The sequence below is a fragment of the Amblyomma maculatum genome, chromosome 11 (genome assembly GCF_055883805.1).
Source record: "Amblyomma maculatum isolate TAMU_Amacu chromosome 11, ASM5588380v1, whole genome shotgun sequence".
In the NCBI taxonomy this organism is placed as follows: domain Eukaryota; kingdom Metazoa; phylum Arthropoda; class Arachnida; order Ixodida; family Ixodidae; genus Amblyomma; species Amblyomma maculatum.
In genome coordinates this window covers 154694367-154717632 of record NC_139354.1, presented here as the reverse complement: position 1 = coordinate 154717632, position 23266 = coordinate 154694367, and the positions used below count along the sequence as shown (strand labels likewise).

The 23266-nt window shown below is 46.6% G+C and overlaps 1 pseudogene; it reads right to left on the bottom strand.

The window, feature by feature from the left end:
- Positions 1 to 48: 48 nt before the first annotated feature.
- LOC146175217 (uncharacterized) lies at positions 49 to 12875 on the bottom strand (annotated as a pseudogene).
- Positions 12876 to 23266: the final 10391 nt, after the last annotated feature.

Genomic DNA, 23266 nt, shown 5'->3' with positions numbered 1-23266 from the left:
TAGTTGTAATTAGCAAGCATCTTCAGTGTCGAGACTACGGCTGCTAGTTCACGACAGGGACTCGAGCCGAAGGCTCATGTACCTCATGCTGCAAGATTTGAAACCGAGGTTTCGGCGATTGCGCCTGTTATGCACACATGCACCGAGAATGTTACCAGGAGGAACAACAATTTTAGTAGACGTTGAAAACTTCAGTGGCAAAAATAGTCAATTATGCATCGAAATAGCTAGGTAGATTAAAGACGACGTCTGAATTTGATGTCATACTTCCTGTCACGTGATCTGTATTAGGGTCAAGTGACGTGTGGCGTTTTTGTGTATTGAATGCATCAAAGTTCACTGGCGTTCTAAAACTGGTTCATAGACAAGGAAAAGAATCTCCCGTAATCTCGCTCACAAACCTATAGGAAAATGGCCGCCGACGAGAGTTTCACTATGAAATTATAGAAAGGCTTTAGCTTTAAAAAATAAGAAAACATGCGCAGTTTGCTACATAAGGTCGTTACCAACGCAGCTGCTATCATATATATCCAGCAGTGCGATACCTATAAAAAGGGCGCGTGTTACACTGTGTACAACAGCAACACTTACACTTACGCATTTGTCAAGTGCAGATTCTGCAGCGCTCTCGGAAGTTTAAGGCGAAACATTTAAAGGCTCATTATTTGCCAGCGGGTCCATCCAGGTGTGCGTCGCGAGATTCCGCAAGACTGTGACGTCATAACCTTGAGACGTCATGACAGTTCGTGACGGCAAGACTGCCTGTGAAGTCATACTGTAGTCACATTCGGTCATGGCGTCACATCTGGTCATGACTGATAGCATCCCTAGGCTATTCACGCATTCGAGGTTGACCCCGCCGGGCGTCCGATCCGGGCACGCGGGCTGCACCCTTCATTTGACGCTACCTCGAACGCTGTACCAAGCAGCATAGAAGAGCAGACGGAGTGCAGCAGGCATCAGAGTGTCTCACCGCGAACGAGCCACCGTTTCGATGGTGGTCGACAGCACTGCGATGTGCATATTTTTCTCTTATTTCTGTCTCCCTTTGTTTAATTTCTCTTCTGCCCGCACGAGGCAGCGGAGGTGGCTCAACTATAGAGGCAGTAGCAGCCCCAAGGATTTAATTTTCCTTCTTCCTACAGTCCAAACAACAACTCTGTAGTGGAGGGCTCCGAAAATTTTGACCACCTAGGATTAGCAATGCTGTAATGGCGGCTAGTTGGTTTTCCATCATAATGTAGGCGCGCTGAAATTTAACTTGAGACTATTCACTAACACAGGACAAGCACTGACATCGCACAGCACAGACGCACTTTTCGCCTCCATCGAAAGCGGCCGCCGCGGCCGCGATTCGATCCACATCCTCGGGCACAGCAGACGAGTGCCTTACCTCTGTATTATCACGGCGGAACGAAGAAACAGAGAAAGAGGTGCTGTAGTGAAAGGCTGCTGACCACGGTGCTATAAAGGCTCTCTGTACATTACACTTTCGTGGTTCAAAGTGCCCCCTTAAGGCAATAGCCTTTTATGGCTCATGTTCGCGAATCGTGACCGTCTGTCCGTTCGTCAGTAACGCTTTCTTTACGTGGGAGGCGGTAGCTGGCAGGTGACATGGCTGAGCACTTACTCGAGCAGCCAAATTTTACATATGTCAGGGTGATATCAGAATCAGCCTGCCTAGACCTTTGCATTCACGTTATCCCTAGAGCTCGCATGCACGTTCATACGGCCCGGTTAAAGCGGGGATTTATATTGTACCAGGCCAGCAGGTCTTCTCAGAGAAATCTAGTCAAGGCTGCAAGAGACCCGAGAAGCACGACCGGTAGGGGCACTTCTTTCCATGCTCTGTCGCTCTCGCTCTCCGCGCTCCTTCAGCGCCACTTCTTCGTCGGCGCGGAACACTCGACCGGCGCAGGCCGTACGCCGTGCCTAACATCCTGCAACCTCTTTCCACTGAGGAAGGGGAGGTAATTTCGGATTCTAGATCTCCGGAGGACAGCTTGATTAGCGGTGAGCATAATGATGATGCGATGAAACTGATGTCCCATTTGATACCACACTGCCCAGGTAAATCGACTAGCTGCTTGTAGGCGGCTCTTTCGCTTACAACACCGAGCGCTCAGGCACGGGTTGAGATGGAGTTCCCGAGAAACCATTGAACTCTGTGCTCTCCGCGTCGCCTCACCCGTGCGCATTCTGATTCATCGCGCTACATCGCAAAACCTCCCACACACAAAACTCCTAGTCCCAGTCCAAAAACCCCGATCCACTACAAAGTCCGGGCAGGCCTGCCGATCTTCCCGATGTCCCCCAATCCCACAGCAACGGGCGCTGACCCCAGTGTGCGGCTGCCGCTCGAGAGCACTCACATTCCACCTTCACACAGTGCTCACACCAGCAAGAGAAGTCGATGAGCAGGTAGCGCGTGTTGTTAACCACTTTGTGGAAGTTGGACGAGTTCAGCTTCAAAATGCTAGGATTAATGCTGACCCAAATGTCCGCAATATTCACTTCGGTCAGTAGTGACGCCGTGTCTGACACGGACTTTGGTTCTTCGGTTTGTCTCCATCTTTTATTCACCCTTCGTGCTTGACGAGGAGTCCTCACCCTTGGTACCGATCGATATTCACAGGCTCAACTCCCTGGTCACGTTCACCACTGTTGCCCTCCGCAGCCTTGCTATCTTTCTTCGTATCTTCGTCGATGTCTCCAATTATCACGGGGTCCTTTACCTCAGGCGGAAGATTGAACTTCTGTACTTTCAGAGTTTGTTCTCTCAGCCTGGCACATCCATTGAAGCGTGAGGCGTATGTCTCCACATGAATTATTTACTGCACCCACGAAGGTGAAAACAAAAGCCGTGAACCCAGCCTTCAACATCAACACCTCGATGTGTTCGAACGTTCGCTTAGTAGACATCACTTTGTCTTTGGTGCGTTGGTGGCGGCTAGCTGCTGCAGGCGCTTCACATCTGCAGCGGAGGAACCGTCCTCCTGTTAGCCCTTACCATGCTACAGCTGTGGTTTCTGAAGCCATTCACGTAACTCCCGCTCAAAGCACACCAGCCACTCCAAGTGGGCCAGACTACAATCCACCTTGACTGCAGGGAACAAATGTTGCAGCAGCTCCCACTCCTTCCGTTCACATTCGGCGAACGATCTCTCATCTGGGCTCCACGTTCTCCGCGCGTACCTGGTCTTGAATGTCTTCAGCTCCGATCTCCACTCCTTGGCTTGGGCTTCGGCTTTTCGTTCGTATGCCCGCACGCCCTCTTCCCGGTTCTCGGTGCACAGGTCATTCTTGGCCTTTTGGTCGCTCAGCTCGCAACGCAGCTTCTCGACAGCATCTACATGTGCCTTGATAAGCCGCCACTCGGCTCCCTTGACATCCGCTTTTTTGAGGGGACAGCTCGCTCACTTGAAGACTGAGGGTCTCGACGGTCCCGGACACGCGGCCTCGCGACTCCTCGACCAGGTCGGGCTTCGCCTCGCAGCGCTGCTCGAGAATATCTAGGCGGTGCCAGTGCTCCGTCCGTTACGCCTCCAGCTTCATCTGGTGCATCTTGCTCAGTTCTTTCAGTTTGTCCGTGGAGGCAGCAGTTGGGCAGCCAGTTTCTGGGCCGTCTGGTTGAGCCACTGCCGTAATTGCGCGCAAGAAGCCTGCAGGGGTTCGGCCTGCCGCCGGGCCTGAGCAAGGCGTGCATTAACCTCCTGCCGTTCGCGCTTCAGGCTCTCCCTATGAGAGCGCTGCAGAGCCTCCTCTTGAACGCAGCCTCTCATATACCGGGTCCCATGGCCGCTGTAGTTCCTCTTCCAGCTAGTCACCCGCCGCTACAGCTGGGCCTACTCTTCATTAAACTTCTTCTGGGCTTTGAAGCTCTTCTTTTGTTGCTGCACCTTGCTCAGCTGTAAGTCCAGCTCCTACCCCCACTCCTTCACCTTGACAGCATGCGAGATGATGCACTGGCGCTCACCCCACAGGTGGCGCTCCCGTTCGGCCAGCTGCCTCCGTAAGTAGGCGCCTTTATTGAGGCCCCGCTTGAGCTACTTGCCGGTCACCTGGATGTCGAGGCTCAAAGCGGCGGCGATCAAATCAGGGCGCCCGAGACGCAACTGGCGCCGGACCTTGGGATCTCCTCTGGCGTCGAGAAAAGCCTTGGTTACACATCAAGGCCCCGACGTTCTGAGGTGCCCCGGCAGTGACTGCGAAGCCAACTGCTGAATATCTACGGCGAGGTGCTGGAGTCTGTCCCCGGGATCCTGCCAGCAGCAAATGAGCTAGTATTGGAGCTGGGGTTACGGATATCGACTGTGCCTCGTTTAGCACGCCGTACTCGGCGAGGGTAAGCGGCATCCCACCGCGTCCTCCAAAGTATGTACCGGATGGCGGGCCCGCCCAGAGAAATCCAGACAATGGAGCAAGAGACACTGAACAACACTACAGGCAGCGGTGATTCTTTTCAGGATCGGTCGCGGAATGCTCTTCGTCTTCTTCCCTGTTAAATGGCACATACCCACCAAGGGGGATTGGGGGATTGGCCAGGGTTCAATAGAGACTGACAACTGTATTACTGATAGTGATTTAGCTTAATAACACAGTTATCAACTAAACAAAAACCTAAGATTTAAAATCGCAAAGTGAAATAAAAGGAAAAAAATATGACAAAAATGTATTACCAACTAGCCGGCACTTCCATGCTTTAGAAGCTTCTAATTTGGAATACAATTAGCAAGAGATATATTCATACCTGCGATGTAATTGTGGAATGACAAATTTGAGTCAGCACCAATCCTCTCGTACTCTCACAAAATGAGGAATGATGTGGGACCGACAATGTAAATTCCAATTTTGCTATTGGAATTTCTACATGTACGCTTCTCTGATGGGAAAACTCTTCAGCAAGCGAAGAGGAAATGATCAGTATTTTTTTGCTCCGCAAGCCTCACAAAGGCTTGAGGTAACGGACCCGCATCTAAGTAAGAAAGAATTTAGGCGTGGGATCACGCATCGCATAAGATTCAGCGTTACCTCACATTGTCGTGATTGATATCAATGAAATTTCCATGAGTACATAAGATGTTGGTAGTCTGCTGCAGATAAAAATGGATCATTTGCACCAGGCGGCTATGCACTGATAGCGCTGGAAACGGGACCTTCCAAAATGGTGAAATTATTGTAGGTACAATGAACAAGTGTATAAAGAGCTGCTTTAGCCAAGAAGTCCGCCAGTTCATTCTGAAAAACATTTAGCTGTGGTTTAGCTTGTGGTTAAACCTACAGTTACGCAAGAGCTATCTTCATGGCTAAGTTTAGGTTCAGTTTGACATGGTTCAGTTTTCCGTTTGACATGACTCCGCGGTTTCAGCTTTTTACCACAGGAGGCAAATGTGATCACTAGAGTACGATGAGGCGAAAGCCTCTATCGCACGGTGGTCCGAAGGCTTCTAGTACTTCTTTCTCGCTGTTATCACTCCCACCTTGGGGATAGTGTAAGCAGGCCAGATATAAAGCGACGCTTCAACCGAGCCGTATAACGTTAATAACGCGAAGGCTGATTGTGATATCATCCTCCCGTATGAAAGGAGAGTCCCGAGTTGGCGGCAGCTCCTGCCAAACGTAACGTCTGGAAGCCCTACGTCCAGTTAGTGCTCGGCCATGTACGATGCCACCTACTGCCTCCCACTGCTTCTTTCTTTTCTCTTCAAACAGTCACTGGACAGGCACTGCAAAATGGCGAGACTGTGGCCAATGTAGCTCTCGCTACAAAACACCTCAGTGTTCCGGAACCCAAAAGAAGCGTATTTTTTTCCACCATCCCGGTATGAAATATTTTATCAAGCGGCTCAAAAGAGCATCCCGTGCCGACTCCAATGACAACCAAACAAAGACAGAATGATAGTAAAATTATTTTTGACTGATTTCTGTAAACTTTTAAAAGTGCAAGCCCAATTACCGTAAACTGTGCCAAAAAGATTGGTGCGCAATCTGGGACGAGCACCGAAACATTTCAGCAAAGAGGCACTGAAAAATTGCAATCGCTGCAATCTATGTGGTCACAGACGCATCAGTGGCGATTACAGCGCGATTCTGGAACCTTCAAGGTGATGCGATAGAAGACTGGATATTAGACTTGAATGTAAGTGCTTCACATTAGATGGAAATATAGAATCAAAATTGATATCCACAATGGAGGTTGTGTATCCAATACGACATATAGAACTGAGGTCCACACCAATATTTACTAGATTGCTCTGCGTGAAGACAGCCTGGGGCATGCTGGGCCGGTTTGGGCATACAAATATGTATAGCTATCCCGTGATCGATGCAAATTACCGCAAGAATGATTTCCAGGCGGAAACGGAAGTTACGGCCCCAAATACGAGTCTCCAAGCGGTGGAGACAGACTGTGGAAGACCTAGGCAGAGGCACAGGGCGCGTCGCTCTAAAAGCAGCAAATGATGCAGTTTATATTTGGGAGAGCCAGGAACAGGAATGCAGCCAAATTCTATAGTCGGTCTCACATTGGCGTTGTACAGAAGTAGAATAGTGTCTCGGTGCCTATCACATTGTCTGTTACTTATACGTATGAGCTTACCGAGTGCACGCTCACATTTATGAACATTACACGATGTGAGGCCTCCAATCCCTAGTAGCATCCTGCGTAATGTGTAAATATCGCACAGGCTCCACTGGAGGGATGATGTCTAAAAGGTAGTAACGAAACATTTGGTTTTGGTTTTAAAAACTAGCACACCACTTTTGCGCACATTGAAAATCAACTTAATTTCGTCCCAACAGCCCAGAAGTGCATTTAGGTAGGCCTCCAGTGAACGATCGAGGGCATAGATATCTTTTGCAGAAGCAAATAATGATATGTCACTTGCATATACGTATACATTGATATCAGGATGAACCGGAATATCGCACAATAATATTGTCACGGTGCTGGCGACTGTAGCTAGGTTAACAGAGCCGGTACAGGTAGAATTACACGGTCCAAGTTTTCGGTACATCCTGCGAGTCCGGAGCCGATTCACTTCAACGTTGATTTCACTCCGAGCACCCCCTGGCATTCCTCCCTGCTTAAGCGTAACGCACATGGTCACATGTGCACACAAGCGGGCAGAAGCAACCCCCCCCCCCTCCAAAAAAAAAGTTGGTGGATGCAGTTTGTCAGTCACCGTGCAAAGTACAGCTTCAATCGCAAGACATGAACTGTCTCTGGACGAGGTAGCCGACGGCCTGTGAGCTCTGATCCATCCGGAGCACCTCGTAATTGACGTTGCTGATGTGCCGCATGATTTTATAGGGTCGAAGTAGAGGCAAATTAGCGTGTCTGACAGGCCGCGGCGTCGAACAGGAGTCCACACCCACACCTGGTCCCCGGTGTTGTAGGAAGCTTGTTTGTGGCGGAGGGTGTACCGGCGTGACTCCCTGTCCTGTTGTTGGGGGATGTGGACGCGTGCTAGTCGGCGTGCTTGATCACCATCTTGGGCAAACTGCTCGGCATCAGAACAAAGTTTTTCCGTCAGCCCACTGGTCTGCGGACGGTAAGCAGTAGCTCTACGATGCGCCGTACCGCTGAAATGAAAGACTTCGGCCATTATTTTTGAAGTAAAGGCAGTGCCTCTATGAGTAATAATACAAGTGGGAGCACTGTGCCACAGTATGATCTGGTGTACAAAGAAATGGGCAACTTCAGACGCTGTACCACTAGGTAACGCTTTGGCCTCAGCATAGCAGGTCAGATAGCCTGCGGCGATGATTATCCAACGGTTGCCACCGGAGGACCGAGGGAAAGGACCGAGAAGGTCCATGCCGACTTGATCAAACGCTGCTCATGTCGGCGATTAAAATAAGCACTGTATTACTGTTCTGTTTATTGTGGCCTACTGCGGCACGTCATGTCGGCTGCTGCTCTCAAAATCTCACCGTTTTTGGTTCTTCAGCTACCTCCTCGGTTGTGAAAGGAACCTCCGATAATGGCGAGAAAATTTTAATTTCTTGTTCGTCGCCAGCAGTTGTTTCCAACGGAAGCCTCGATAAACCATCTGGGTGGCCCGCTTGTTGACCCTTCTTGTATTTGACCACATACTGATAAAAGGCGAAGATATTTTTTCATCGCTGTACTTTTTCAATCGCTATTTGACTGCCGAACTACTTCGTCAGCGGCTGATGATAACTCACTATTTCGAACTGCCTACCAAGCAAGTACTTGTGAAACTTTTTAATGCCAAAGATTATGGCTAAAGCTTCATGCTCAATTTGTGCATAGTTTCTTCAGGTCGCTGTAAGCATGCGGGACGCGAAAGCGATCGGTCTCTTGTCGTGACCCTTATATGCGAGCACCGCTCCCAGGCCATAGGCCGATGCGTCACACGTACGTTTTTATTGTATAAAGCCAGCACCGACTCCTCGCTTAGAAGCAACTTGGACTTATGAAAGCAGCTTTTACACTCTTGTGTCCACTCCCGCGAACAATATTTTCTGAGCAGCTTACAGAGGGGTTCTAAGATTGTTGCCGTTTGAAAAAGGAACCTAGCGTGAAAGTTCAGTCCTAGGAAAGCATTTAGCTCAGAGACGCTAGTCGGGGTTGGGGCCTTCAATATGGCTTCTACTTTATCTTTCGCGGGATGTATGCCGGCTGCATCGATTTCGTGACCTAGGTAGTGGACGCGGTGTTTCATAAATTGACATTTATCGGCGCTGGCCCTTGTGCCATGCGCTCGTAGTCTCTGTAGCACATGTTTAGTACGTCCCAGGCCCTAGGGTTTGGTCTTTCCTGTTATGACAGCATCATCCAGATACGATACGATACGATACGATACGATAAACTTTATTTTCCATCAACGATGGAGGGAGACGAAGCTAAAAGCTGCGGCGGCAGCTTGACTGGTCCTCGCCCACCCCCCTGCATAAGAGCGACAGTGCGAAAGGTGGCACTTGAGAGCAAAGTATACAATACCAACGGAAAATACTGGTTACACAAACGATATTGGCGTGGGTAGTGGACAAGGTCGACAGCAATGTGCAGTGGCATACAAAAATTCCAGGCCTGTACTAGAGAAATCGAAAAATTTAGTATCCTTGAAAAAGACCATAATCTATGCAACTCTCTTGCATTTGAAATCAGCTTAGTCATATGCACACACAGCATTCCAAAAAAAAGAAAAAAGGAGTATACTAATACATCAAAAATGATATCACCACAAGATAGCACTACAAGAAGGTCGTATCATTTCCAAAGTTATGCCATACTAATACCGAAAGATAATGTTCTTAAGCTGCTTAACATTTAGATGTAAAATGCCAGTATTATTAGACAAATTGGAATTTAAAAGCGAAGTGATACAGTAGTTCAGTGTCTCCGCACTGTAATTCGCTGTACTGAAATCAACTTTCCAGATTTCGGATTTACGTGTGAAATGTACAGACGACTTAAACTTTTGGAGTTAAGTTTCCAAAATTTTTTAGGATATTACTATTCCGCTTCCTTTCTTTGATTAACGCGAGAAAGATTGTAATTGTACATGTCTTTAAAATGCAAAAGTCCCAGCTTTCGAAACAATTGTTGCGCATTAGCATCGTACATAGAGTGTGTAACGATTCTAACCACCTTTCTCTGAAGCATACTGAGTTTCTGCATATTAGTCACTGTAGTATTACCCCACACAAGATTGCAATAATTAATGTAAGACAAAAAGAGAGAGGTATATAAAAGCCTCATAACATTCTTAGGTAAGGAAAATTTTTCTCTGCAGAATACCAATTACTGACGCAAGCCTAGAACATTTGTAATATATGTGTCTGTCCCAATACATAGTATCTGTAAAAATGACTCCTATTGCTCTAAATTCACCCACGAGTTCTATTTCCGAGCTATTTAACTTAAGGTTTAACTCCGACGCTACCAGTCTTGTTTTCGCACGGAAAACGTTCGCTTTACCTTATTGTTGTTGATTATTAAGCCGTTCTGTTTTGCCGAATCCCCTACTTTAAATACCACCGAGTTTGCAATGTTAAACAGTTCTGTACAGTTTGCTGAGACACAAAAAATGCTAGTGTCGTCCGCATAGATGACGAACTTAGGCTGCGCTTCCATACTGATGATGTCGTTTAAGTATACATAAAAGAGAAATGGTCATAAAATACTTCCCTGTGGGACCCCTGACTGTATACAAAGTAGACTTGAGAGATGGCCACTGAGCTAAACATATTGCACGTGATGTGAAAGTTATGATTTGATTATCTCTAACGGTAACCCACGAACAAGGTACTACTTTAGTTTTTCAAGAACAAAGTTACGATTCAGATAGTCAAATGCCTTGGTGAAATCTAGGTATATCCCTAGTACATATTGTTTGTTGTCTTTGTTCGAATGTATTCTTTTTGATCTAGCAACGCAAGATGTGTGTATCGAAATTTCTGAAACCCATACTGCGCATCAATTATGCTGTTTATGTTTTCAAAAAAGGATTCAAGGCGCAACAAGATAACTTTCTCTAATGCTTTAGAAAATACAGGAAGGATAGAAATTGTGCGGTAATTATTAAGAATGTTATGATCACCTTTATTATATATAGTCCTCACCTTTGCTATTAGCAAGTCATTGGGAAATACCCTAGAGCTTATACACAAGTTAAATGTGTTTGTTAGGGCAGGTGATATAATATGAAGAACATATTTTACAGGCTTAATTTGCACATTGTGGACATTGCAGCTGGTTGAGTTCTTTAGTTGCGTGAAGGTTAAATACACTTCATTGTTCGTCGCAGGACTGAAGAATATACATCTAGGGTATTCCTTAACGAGGTGCTCTACATGATTTGGCAATACTTGCAGAGGTAAGTTTACGAATTCCAATACACTATAGCGCAGCAAAAGACGAGAACACAAGAGCGAGAGACGAACACCACGCTCGGTCCTGTGTCCTAGTCTTTTGCTGCGCTATAGTGTATTGGAATCATGTACCAAAAAGCCCCAAAAACCACGCTACTGAAGTTTACAAAGTACTCATTAAACGCATCCGCCAAAGAAGGAGTAGAAACCAACTTGCTATTGGTCTTAAGTTCACTAATCGGACAGGGAATTTGTGAACGGCCGACAACATGATTGAGTTTTGGCCAGGTAGACTTGAAATCATGTTTTACTGCACCAAAGGATTTTGTAAGGTAATCACTTTTAGCCTATCTGATTGCCTTATTAATGCTATTTTTATACTTCCTAAATTCTTTCAAATGAGTAATGTCTCGAGACTGAATGAAGCTATGGAACATGTCATTCTTAACTCTAATTTTATCCATTAGGTAATCATTTATCCAAGGCTTCCTTATTTTTCTAGACACACCGATGGTGCGGAAAGGAAAATGTCTGTAAAACTCGACAAACGTATCAGTGAATACGCAGTATAAGACATTAGGATCTGTTCATGTCGTGTTTTAGGCACGGCAACTGAGGCAGCATAGCTCAGACAGGAACGGCTTTATTCCGTGATAAAGGAAACGAAAGAAAATGCGCTGCGGTGGCTGGCGCAGCGCACTTTAATAAGCCACCTTATCACAGTGGCAAGGGTGAGCGGAGGGAGCGTGGCTGAGGCGAGGTAGTTCCGCAGCTTTGATAACACTTCGCTATACCACATCCCTCAGCACTTATTTAAAGCTCAAAACAAATTCCTGTTCACGGCACGTAGCGGTCGGGTGGTCTCCTCTCCCGAAGTGGGTACCGCCGTTCTGCAGGTTCTGTATCCGAATGGCGGTCTTGCACTCCAGCCTGTTGACAGGGAGACCGGCAGGACTCCGCTTGCTCCTCAGGTTCCGGGTATGGCGCCAGAGGAGCAGATGTGTATTCTTCTGGAGCCACACGATGTGGTTCTTGTGGCGAACCCACTGAAACACACCTCTAGGAGTTACGACACTTAAGCAGTACGAGACTGGACCAGTTTGCGCCAAAATGGTCGTTGAAAACCATTTTTCTCCGCGCCTGAAGTTCCTGACCTTTACACTATCACCAACCTTAAAATGTCGCTCTTTGTGATAGCATGACTTACGCCTTAAGGTTAGGGCAAACTGCTGAGCCGATACTTTTGATTGTATTGAAGGATTTACAAGATCCAACCTTGTGCGAAGACATCTGCCAAGCAGAACGAGTGCAGGAACTTACCCAGTGGTTGTATGAGGAGTGTTGCGATACGCCAAAAGAAAATCAGCAATAGCTGAGCGTAGGGGTACGGACGGATTCTTACGCAAAGCAGACTTGAGTGACGGCACGAAGGGCTCAGCCTGTCCATTGCAGCTGGGATGATACGGCGCTGTGCGAACATGACGGGTGCCAATGCTGCGCATGTATTTTGAGAACGCGTCCGATGTGAATTGTGGACCGTTATCCGATACAAGCGTCTCTGGAAAACCGAAACGACAGAAAAGTTCATGAAGACGGTCAATGGTTTTCTCTGCGGATGTATCTTTCATTTCACATAGACGGTCAATGGTTTTCTCTGCGGATGTATCTTTCATTTCAAACACTTCTGGCCACTTAGAATGACCGTCTATGACAATCAAGAGCATCGCACCTCTGAATGGGCTTGCGAAGTCTACGTCAACCCGTTCCCAGGGCCGGTTAGGCCACGCCCATGAATGAAGCGAAGCAGGGCACGGCACATGTTGCGTTGCGACTGGCACGACTGCCATGTACTCACTTTCTGTTCGATGTCTCTCAATTGTTGGCCACCACACGTACCTTCTCGCCAACTCCTTCGTCCTGCGATTCCAGGGTGTCCCTAGTGCATGAACGACTGGAAACTCTAGGGAATGACGACACGAGGTCCCAGCACCAGGCATCCTTGCTGCAAAGACAGCTCCAAACGTCTGTAGAAAAACGGCTTCAGTAAGTCATTCGGAGCGCGATTCGGCCAGCCGCTGAAAACGCACTGCATGACTGCTTTTAGTACAGGGTCACGACTGGTCTCGCGTGCTCTGTCACGGCAGTTTACTGGAAGCGAGTCAAAACGCAGAACGTACAATTTCTCTTCCGGTGCTTCATCATCATTGCCATGCGACGGCAGCCGTGAAAGGCAATCCGATTCTGCGTTTTCTGGTGACGACTTGTACTTGAGCGTGTAGTTGTAGGCAGATAACAAAACGGCCCAACGCTGCAATCTCGCTGCAGCTATCGTAGGAATGCCTGTCTTGGGCCCGAGAATGGTGTGCAATAGCTTATGATCGCTTACGAGGATGAATGAACGGTCATAGAGGTAGTAGTGAAACTTTTTCACACCGAAAATTAGGGCGAGTGCCTCTTTCTCAATTTGGCTTTAGCTAGCTTCTGCCTTAGTCAATGTTTTAGATGCGTATGCTATTGGCTTGCACATGCCATTTGGTAGGACGTGAGAGAGCACGGCTCCGATGCCGTATGCTGATGCGTCGCAAGACAGCTGTGGTGGCAATCCGGGCTCGTAGTGGATAAGCACGGGTGGCATGGACAGCAACTTCTTAACTTCAACGAAGGCGTCCTCGCATTCCCTGCTCCACACCCAGGGCACATCACTGCGTAAAAGCCTGTTGAGCGGTGCGATTACACTGGATAGGTTCGGAAGGAACTTTCCATAGTAGTTAACTAGGCCAAGCAGGGACTGCAGCTGATGCTTGTCATTTGGCCTCGGTGCCTTTGAAATAGCTGCCACTTTGTCATCGGCTGGACGCACGCCATCAGCGCTTACAATGTGTCCGAGGTACTGAAGTTGGTCCTTAAAGAACTGACATTTAGGCGTCTTCACCTTAACGCCTCTTTCTGACAAGCGTTTCAGAACAACTTCGAGCTAACGCAGGTGCTCTTCATCAGTCTTTCCCGTTAGGAGGATGTCATCAATGTAACATGCAACCCCTTCGAGTCCTTTGAGCATGTTATCCATTATACTTTGAAAGATTGCAGGAGCTGATGCTATGCCAAAAGGTAGGCGGGTGACGACGTACAACCCTTTGTGTGTATTTAGCGTCAAGTATTCTTTCGACCGTTCCTCCATTTCTACCTGCTGGTATGCTCTGTTGAGGTCAAGTTTCGAGAACTTCTTTCCTCCCGCAAAGATTGCAAAAAGCTCGTCTGCTCATGGAAGTAGATAATGCTCAGTGTCTAGAATTGGATTCAGGGTGACCTTGTAGTCACCGCACCGCACCGTCTTATCGAGCCATCAGCTTTAATGACTGGCACAACAAGCGTAGCAAACTTGCTGCTAGCTGCTGGTAAGATAAGGCCTAGCGTTTCTAGCTTCACAAGTTCCTGTTCCACTTCCGGACGTAATGCGAATGGCACAGTCCTTGCCTTCAAAAATCTAGACTCTTGATTGTCTTTGAAATAAAGAGTAGCTTTCTCATCATTTATCTTGCCCAAGTCTTCGCTAAACAGTTGCGTGTACTTTCGTAGCAAGGCCTGAAGTTTCTCCGACGACTCTTCCATCGCACAAGGCAAACTCCTAACGGCGTTCAGCTCCAAGATACGGCTCCAGTCAAGCCGAATCTTTTGTAGCCACTCCCGTCCCTGAAGTGTGTCTGTCTTGTGGCACCACGTAGAGCAGTAGGCGCTGCTCTTGGCCGTTCGTTTCCACGTTGACTTCAAGCACTCCAATGGGCTTGATTACTTCACCCGTGTACGTGCGTAGTCGAAGACTCGTTTGTTGCGAGTGCAAATTTGGAAAAAGCCTCCTGCAGCGGTTGCGTGAAATTATCGAGACAGCAGCTCCGGTGTCCAGCTCCATCTGTAACGGTACACTGTTAACTTTGACTGTCACCATAAAAGGCACTGCACGTGTGTCTAAAGTAACGTCATTCAGAGCAAGTTTTGTTTGCCTATTGAATGAGCTTACTATGAGCGTTTTCACACGTCGCGGACGACTTGTGCAAACTCGTTGAATGTGTCCCTTCTTTTGGCACTTATAACAAGTTGCTTGCGAATGTGGACAAGATGCTGCTCCGTGCTTGGGCGAACCGCATCGATAACATGGTACGGCCTTTGCTTCGGGAGTTGGCCTTGAGCTAGGCATTTTGTGTGTATCGGCATTCCTTTCGTGCACTACGTGCGCTTCTGTCGCATTTCGCACTGCTGCTTCAAAAGACAAGGCACGCTCGACAGCTATTTGGAAAGTCAGGGCATTATCTTCGGCAAATAAATGCCTATTGGATGTCAACGCGCTGCAACCCGGAGACAAATCGGTCGCGCAGTATCTGATCCAAGAACTCGCCGAAATCGCATGTCTGAGCAAGGTGTCTTATCTCGGCCACGAACGCCGATATATTTTCAGTTTCTTTCCGTGACCGGCGGTGAAATTTTGCTCTTTCGCCGATGACTGACGACTTCGGAGACAAGTGATTGCGAAGTAGCGTTATGAGCGTTGCATAGGGCTTAGACAAGGGCTTGTCCGGAATAATCAGTGACTTGAGAAGTGCGTAAGTTCGCGGTCTGATCAAACTAAGGAGCGCGTCTACTTTTATGTCTTCCGGAACCATGTTAGCACGCAAATATGCTTATAACCGCTCTTCATACGAAAGCCAATCGGTCGTAGAATCATCAAAATGCTCAAGTTGCCCGAAAGTAGTCATGGCGAAGGCGTTCCCGTTGCTGTAGATGCTACAGTTCTTGGTCTTGTGCCGAAAGTCTCTAGTGGGCGTACCACCGGCGCAGATTCGCCAACCTCGTCGCCATTATGTCGTGTTTTAGACAAGACAACTGAGGCAGCATAGCTCAGACAGGAACGGCTGTATTCCGTGATGACGGAAACGAAAGAAAATGCGCTGCGGTGGCTGGCGCAACGCGTTTTAATAAGCCACCTTATCACAGTGGCAAGGATGAGCGGAGAGAGCGTGGCTGAGGCGAGGTAGTTGCGCAGCTTTGATAACACTTCGCGATACCACAGTTCATTCTTGAACATTTGACCAGTCCACTCTTGGTATTTTTTCACGGAATCGGTCTAATTGCGATGGCAAAATCTGCTGATAGGTAACTTTGCCATCTATTCCCTTCTCATTTTCTGAAAGTTTCACGCAAACAAAATAGGCAAGTGGTCACTGACATCACAATCAAGAACACCCGATTTGACTTGATCTGCGAAATTGGTCAAGAATAGGTCAATTAATGTTGACGAACAAGATGTAATACGAGTTGGAAGGAATATGGTGTTAGCTATGTTTTTTTATTCAAGCAACGGCTCCTCCACAGGGGGCACCTTTTAAAGCAGGTGTTTGTATGTTTTGTGCGACACCACAGACTCCGAACACCCACGTTTATTGGTGCGTGGTATCGCCGTGTCTGGGGAAAAGGGGATTCTGGTGGTTAATGCCGATGCCGAGCGTTTGGACCTTTAAGGCCCCTCGGCGGAGGCAACACACCACTTTGGCCCATAGACGGCACCTCTGGCCTGACCCGACCGGGGGAAATCGACAGTCGCCTTTTCCTATCCTTCCCTGCATCTTTTTGCTTTCCTGTCTTCTTTCTTACAAATGTCCCGTCTCCTGCTTTCTTCTTGGATTTTTCCTTTTCCAGGTGGCAAGGTTAACCACCCGGTGTTACGCCATATTTGGTTATGTCAGGGTGTAAGGCTGGCGTGGGCTGGAGTTTTTCGGAAGCTCCTGTCCCGTCTCCTTGTTGTGTTCGGTGGTGGGATTCCTTTTTTTATGGCTTCTTTACTCTCACATGATCGATTCCGAAAAAGGGGTCGCACCGATGAAACCTCCAAATTCTTCCTGAAAAATCCAAACAGGTTCCCACGATATTATGCATGACACCGTGACAATACCAAGAAAATGGCTATCCAAATCTCACCTTTCATAGTGACCAAGACACTCACAGAAGTAATAGGTCATGGTTACAACGTGAAGAAACTTTCGAACGAAGACATTCTGTTCGAAATCTATAATCATCGGCACGAAAAACTGTCCACGTTGAATCCCAGTGATCATCAGTTCCCATCGCTCTCTGAACACTCTCCGAGGAGTTATCTCTGACGACGACCTCAGATACCTGATTGAGGAGGAACCGCTAGAGGGCCTAAAAGAACAAAACGTAACATATGTGCAGAGGATAAAAATGAAGCGTGATGACAAAAAGATTCCAACCACGCACCGAGTCCTGGCATTTGCCCCAAGCATCCTCCCCGAATCAGTCGACATAGGCTATGTGAAACTTTAACTCGGGAAAGATATTCTAAATCCTCGGCGCTGCTTCAAGTGCTAGCGCTATGGGCACGGCTCTCAGACCTGCTGCGGCAAGTAGAGATGTGCAAAATGTGTTTCCCGTGAACACGATTCCAAGAAATGTGAGGTTCAGCCACATTTATGTGCCAACCTTTAACTGCATTGCATATGCGTGGATAGGCAGTCATCCTGCCTATTCACGCATATGTCCAATATGGAAACAAGAAAAAAAATCATTACCATCAAGGTCAAAGAAAACAACTTTCCGGGAAGCACGAAATCGTGTTATGTCAAATAAACCTTCCTTTTCTGTTGTGGCGCAACAGGGCACTGAGCCACAAAAGGCTGGCAGCTGCCCAGGTTTCACACAGTGAATCGGGAGCAGGGCCATCCGTGCCCTTGGTGGTTGCGGCCAGCGCTGCTCCACCATCAGAAAAACAGGCTGCGCAGACCCCCAGGTCAGCCGGCCCCAAGGCCTCTCACCACGCGGTGAGGGCAAACACAAACGTACCTGTGCAGTCCGCACGGGCGTCCTGCGTGTCAGAAGACGCGATGGAGACAAGCCAAGGCAGTCCTGTGCCGTCGACGTCGGATGAGCGGCGCAGCTCCTTCGATCGACAGAAAAGAGGGCCCGAATCAGAGGGCCCGAAAGCAAAACCTAACCTTCTCTACTCATTTAATACAAAATGGCTTTTATACAATGGAACTGCAGGGACTTTTAAATAATATTGCTACATAAAATGCTACATAATGCTACATAAAATGCTACATATTGTTACATAATGACATAAAATACTTATTAGCCACTCACTCACCACTAGCCTTGTATTTGCAAGAAATAAATTTAGGTCCCAAATATAAGAACATACTCAAAAACTATAGTCTTCCGTCGCGACCGAGAGCAGGCTCTCAGGCTCTGAGGTGGCGTTGCATCATAGTAAAAATTGGAGTAGCAGTTCGAGAACCAAAACTTAAAACTAAGTTTGAAGCTATAGCGGTGACCTTACAGACTTTTAAAGCAATAAGTGTGTGCTGCCACACCTTAAATTTAGTATTCATGAATTAAGAGATCTTTTAAAGCAGCTTGCAGAGCCATTTTTATTACAGGAGATTTTATTGCAGATTCCATCCTTTGGGGCAGTACAAAAGCAGATCCGAGAGGCGAGGTCATAGGATAATATAATCTGTAATAATGCCCGTCTCCTTAACGCCGGGAAACCAACCTACTGTTCATCTAGTTCAGGAAACATCAGCTGTATTGATTTATCTCTCAGCTCACCCTCTATTTTTACTGATGTTAAATGTGACTGTTTAGATAACCCATATGGAAGTGATCACTTTCATGTGCTAATCAGCTTAACATCTTCACCACAAATCATCCCATTGAAGCCGTGCCGTTGGAAACTGCATTTAGCCGATTGGGCGTTGTTTCGAGAGAAGGCCAGCTTAGAAAATATCACTTCATATAAACACAATATAGATGAACTAAATGATGCTTACACAAATTGCATCCCTACTGCAGCGCACATAGCATTTCTCCAGTCCTCTGGAGTGGTGAAACAAAATCACAAAGTCTGGTATTGAAAAGAATGTAAAGAAGCAAAAAAGGAACAAAACAAAGCATGGGGAAAATTTCGCAGGTACCCAACACAGGACAATTTCGTAAAGTTTAAAAAAGCAAGAGCCAAAGCCCGATACATCCGCCGCCGCGCCGAAAAAACTTCCTGGGAGAATTCTGTAACATCAATAAACAGCTCAACAACATCTAAAGAAATGTGGGAACAGGTTCGAAAGCTAGATGGCAGCTACTTTCCATTCACCATTCCCCTTCTAACAGGCCCCGGAGTACAGACAACTATACAAGAACAGGTCGACATTTTAGGTGAATATTTTTTTGCAGTTTCCAGTTCATCACACTAGACTCAAACATTTCTAAAATACAAACACACAGCAGAGAAACAAAAACTCTCAACAAGTAGTGGTGCAAAAAAACCATAATTATAAGGTTTAATAATTACACTAAGCCTAATTACACTACAAGAAATAAAAAATGTCCCAGCTGCCGGTAAACAGACTGCACCTGGTCCTGACCAAATCCACTATGAAATGCTCGGACACCTATCCGAACCTGCTATAGAGGCACTATTAAAAATTTTTTAACAAAACTTGGGTAATAGGAAAATTGCCAGAAGCGTGGAAAAAAGCTGTTGTCGTTCCATTTTTGAAACCTGTATAGGCGCCGACACCTCCTGGTAGTTATAGGCCCATTGCTCTCACCAGCGTTTTAGCAAAACCATTTCAAAGTATTTTAAACATCAGACTAACTTTTGTTTTAGAATCTCAAGAACTTTTGAACATTCACCAGTGCAGTTTTTAAAAAGGATGCTCAACAACGGACCATCTCGTGCGTCTTGAAAACACCATCAGAGAGGCTTTTTTACACCGACAGCATTGTCTTGCCGTTTACTTTGACCTTAAGAAGGCATATTACACAATTTGGAGGTTTGGAATATTGCCCGACCTGGCAGATTTAGGCATACGTGACAGAATGCTAAAGGTTTAAGGTGACTTTTTGTCACATTGTTCATTTCGTTCGTTTCAAGTACGTCTTGGGACCACCTTGTCAAGAATCTTTCTGCAGGATAAGGGTGTACCACAAGGTGGAATTTTAAGGGCAACACTTTTCGTTGTAATGTAATGCCAAATTCCATAATGCATTCACTCTATGTGGACGATCTTCATATAGCCTACAGGTCGTGCAACATGTCCATATGTGAGAGACAGGTCCATTAACAATAGATAAGCTAACGAAATGGGCCAATGATAATGGGTTTAAATTTTCTCCGCAGAAGACAGTGGCAGTTATGTTCTCGCTGAAACAAGGCATACAGCTCAATCCTACCTTACACCTAAATGAAATCAAATGGCGCGTAAACAATAACCACAAATTCTTAGGCATTACGTTTGACAAAAAACACTTTTCGCCCCCACATACAAGTACTAAAGAAGAAAGCCTCGAAATCCCTAAACATCAATAAGGTCCTTTCACGTAACCATTTGGGATCTGATAGGGCATGCCTTTTGTATATATTGCTACGAAGACGACGAAGCGGGCAGTGGCGCGGGGCGGAGCGCTCGCGCCAGGCCCGCTGGCCATTAAAGCATATTTCATCGTCATGTCATCACGTCGTTCCGTTTCTGTTGTGCCGCCGTACTCAACCGCTTATCATGCCACCACGTATCATTTGGTTGGAGGTGCGGTTCATCCCCATCCTCGTCTTGCACCGTCGAAGCCAACCGTACGCCGGGTTCATCTGCCGAAAGCCCGTGGAGATCGCCGCCCAGCTCTTCCCCAGCCCTTTTTGCTCAGACCCGACCTGCCGCTGTCCCCGGCCTCGTCCCCAGTCCTGACCACAGCACACGACGACCAGGAAGAGCTCAAAGTCGACCTTACCGACCCCAGGACGAAGCGACCTCACAACCACTCGAGCGAAGACAGCACCCCGCCCAAAGCCGTTCGATGTGTCCATTAGCTTCGGCAAACGGTGAAGATTGGACTTGATGCTCCGGTGCAAGCAGTCTGCCCATCTTCGCATTCATTGTGGTGTCCAGCGTTTTATGTCCCAATCATGTGTCTGTGTTCATCGTCACGTCATACATTGGATTTCTAGCAATCGATCGGGAAGATCGCTCGGTGGCCCCGGGTAATGGCAGGTAATGCTAAATCTGTCTAATATGAGTGCCCGAAATAGTGATACAATTTCTAACACCGGTTACAGTAAATGAAGTCATTACAGAATTTTTATCACTTAATAATAGTAAAGCTAGAGATGCGTCAGGTTTCCAGATACAGCCCATAAAATTTACTATTGGCATTCTTGCACCTTGCCTTGCCCATATCTTCAACCTATCTTTGGTGTCCGGCGTTTTCCCGCGTCTTATGCAAACGGCAAAAGTCACAGTAGTGTATAAAAAAGGAAACAAAAATGAAGTGGCAAACTATCGCCCGATATCAATCTTACCTGTGTTCTCAAAAGGCCTCGAAAAAGTCACTCTTAAACGGCTATCCTGCTTCACTGAAAGATATAACATTATCACTACCGCTCAATATGGCTTTCGTAAAAACAGATCGACTGAGTTAGCTCTCCTTGCTCAGAAAGAGTTCATACTAAAAAATTTTGAATCAAAAAACATGGTACTTGAATTATTTTTAGATTTTTCAAAGGCGTTTGACCTTGTTAATTACTCTGTGCAGCTTAAGAAACTGGATCACTACGGCATCAGAGGCATAACTCATATGCTGATTTGCTCATACTTGCGACATAGGTCTCAGTTTGTTAGTATTGCCGGTGAATGCTCCCAGTTGAAAGCGGTAGCTTCTGGCGTTCCGCAAGGGAGCATTTTGGGTCCATTTCTTTTTGTTCTTTATGTTAATGATATTGTCAACATCGACAGCACTGCTAAGTACATAATTTACGCAGATGACACTAGCCTGTTTTTTTCGGGTACTTCAACAGCTGAACTCGCAAATCGAGCTAATAAAACCTTAAAAGAAATAAATACTTGGGCGGCTGATAATCACTTAAGGATTAACGTTAGCAAAACTGCAGCAGTCATGTTTCAGCCACGTCATAAACTTTTTGAACCTCCTCTAATTGAATTAGACAATACCAGAATAGAATTTGTGCAGTCTGTGAAAACTCTCGGCGTTTACTTTGCAGCAGATATGTCGTGGAATGATCATAATAATTACGTAGTTCAGAAACTTTCCAGAACAGTTGGTATCATGCGCCGAAATTGCTTTAATTTTCCTACGTCAGTTAACATGTTACTTTACCACTCTTTGTTCTCTTCCATAGCCAACTACGGATGTATGGTTTGGGCAACAACAACAGCCTAAAATATTAACAAACTCACTGTCTTACAAAAGCGCATTATACGCATTGCATGTAAAGTGCCTTATTTCTTCCACACTGCAAGCCTTTTCCATCAACACAACGTTATACAAATGAAGTCCATGTATCACTATAGGCTGTGCTATAAATATAAACTCGCCATAATGAAAAAGGATGACTTCTTACTTACACTTGCTGGGTTAGAGCAAAGCAGAACTGTGCATGATACCCGCGCAGCAGAACCTTGGCATGTTAAATGCCGCACAAACTATGGCAAACAAATGTTGCAGCATACCTTACCTACCCTTCTGAACCAGTTGCACTGCTCCGAAAATATAGGTTTAACCAATATTTCTTTGAAAGAATTGCCCCAAATGTTCATGTAGTTTTGTACTGTACAAGTACTATGCACTGCGTACTAAAAGTACGTCTCTTTCTTTGTACCGACGATGTTTTTTTTATTTTTTTCCTCACATCTTGTTTGATGTATTGTACTCCGCCGCCGTCAATGCTGCTCTGTAAGAGGAAGCCAGGACCTCTCAAGCTGTTTATACAGCTTTTTCCCTTGCTGTCCGCGCAACACCTGTTGCGGAAATAAACCTTGAACCTTCAACCTTCAAGATAACGAAGCGGGCAGTGGCGCGGGGCGGAGCGCACGCGTACGTCTCTTTCTTTGTACCGACGATGTTTTTTTTATTTTTTTCCTCACATCTTGTTTGATGTATTGTACTCCGCCGCCGTCAATGCTGCTCTGTAAGAGGAAGCCAGGACCTCTCAAGCTGTTTATACAGCTTTTTCCCTTGCTGTCCGCGCAACACCTGTGGCGGAAATAAACCTTGAACCTTCAACCTTCAAGATAACGAAGCGGGCAGTGGCGCGGGGCGGAGCGCTCGCGCCAGGCCCGCTGGCCATTAAAGCATATTTCATCGTCATGTCATCACGTCATTCCGTTTCTGTTGTGTCGCCGTACTCCATCGCTTATCATGCCACCACGTAACATTATATCGCTCTGTTGTGCACTCCTGCTTGGACTATGAAAGCATAGTTTACGGCTTAGCTAGGCAATCATATTTCTAAAAAATTAGACCCAGTGCATAACTTAGGCCACCGCCTTGCTTGTGTGCATACTGAACGTCTCCTGTGGATAGCCTCTATGTGAATACTAACGAGCCTTCACTGAAAGATGGACGA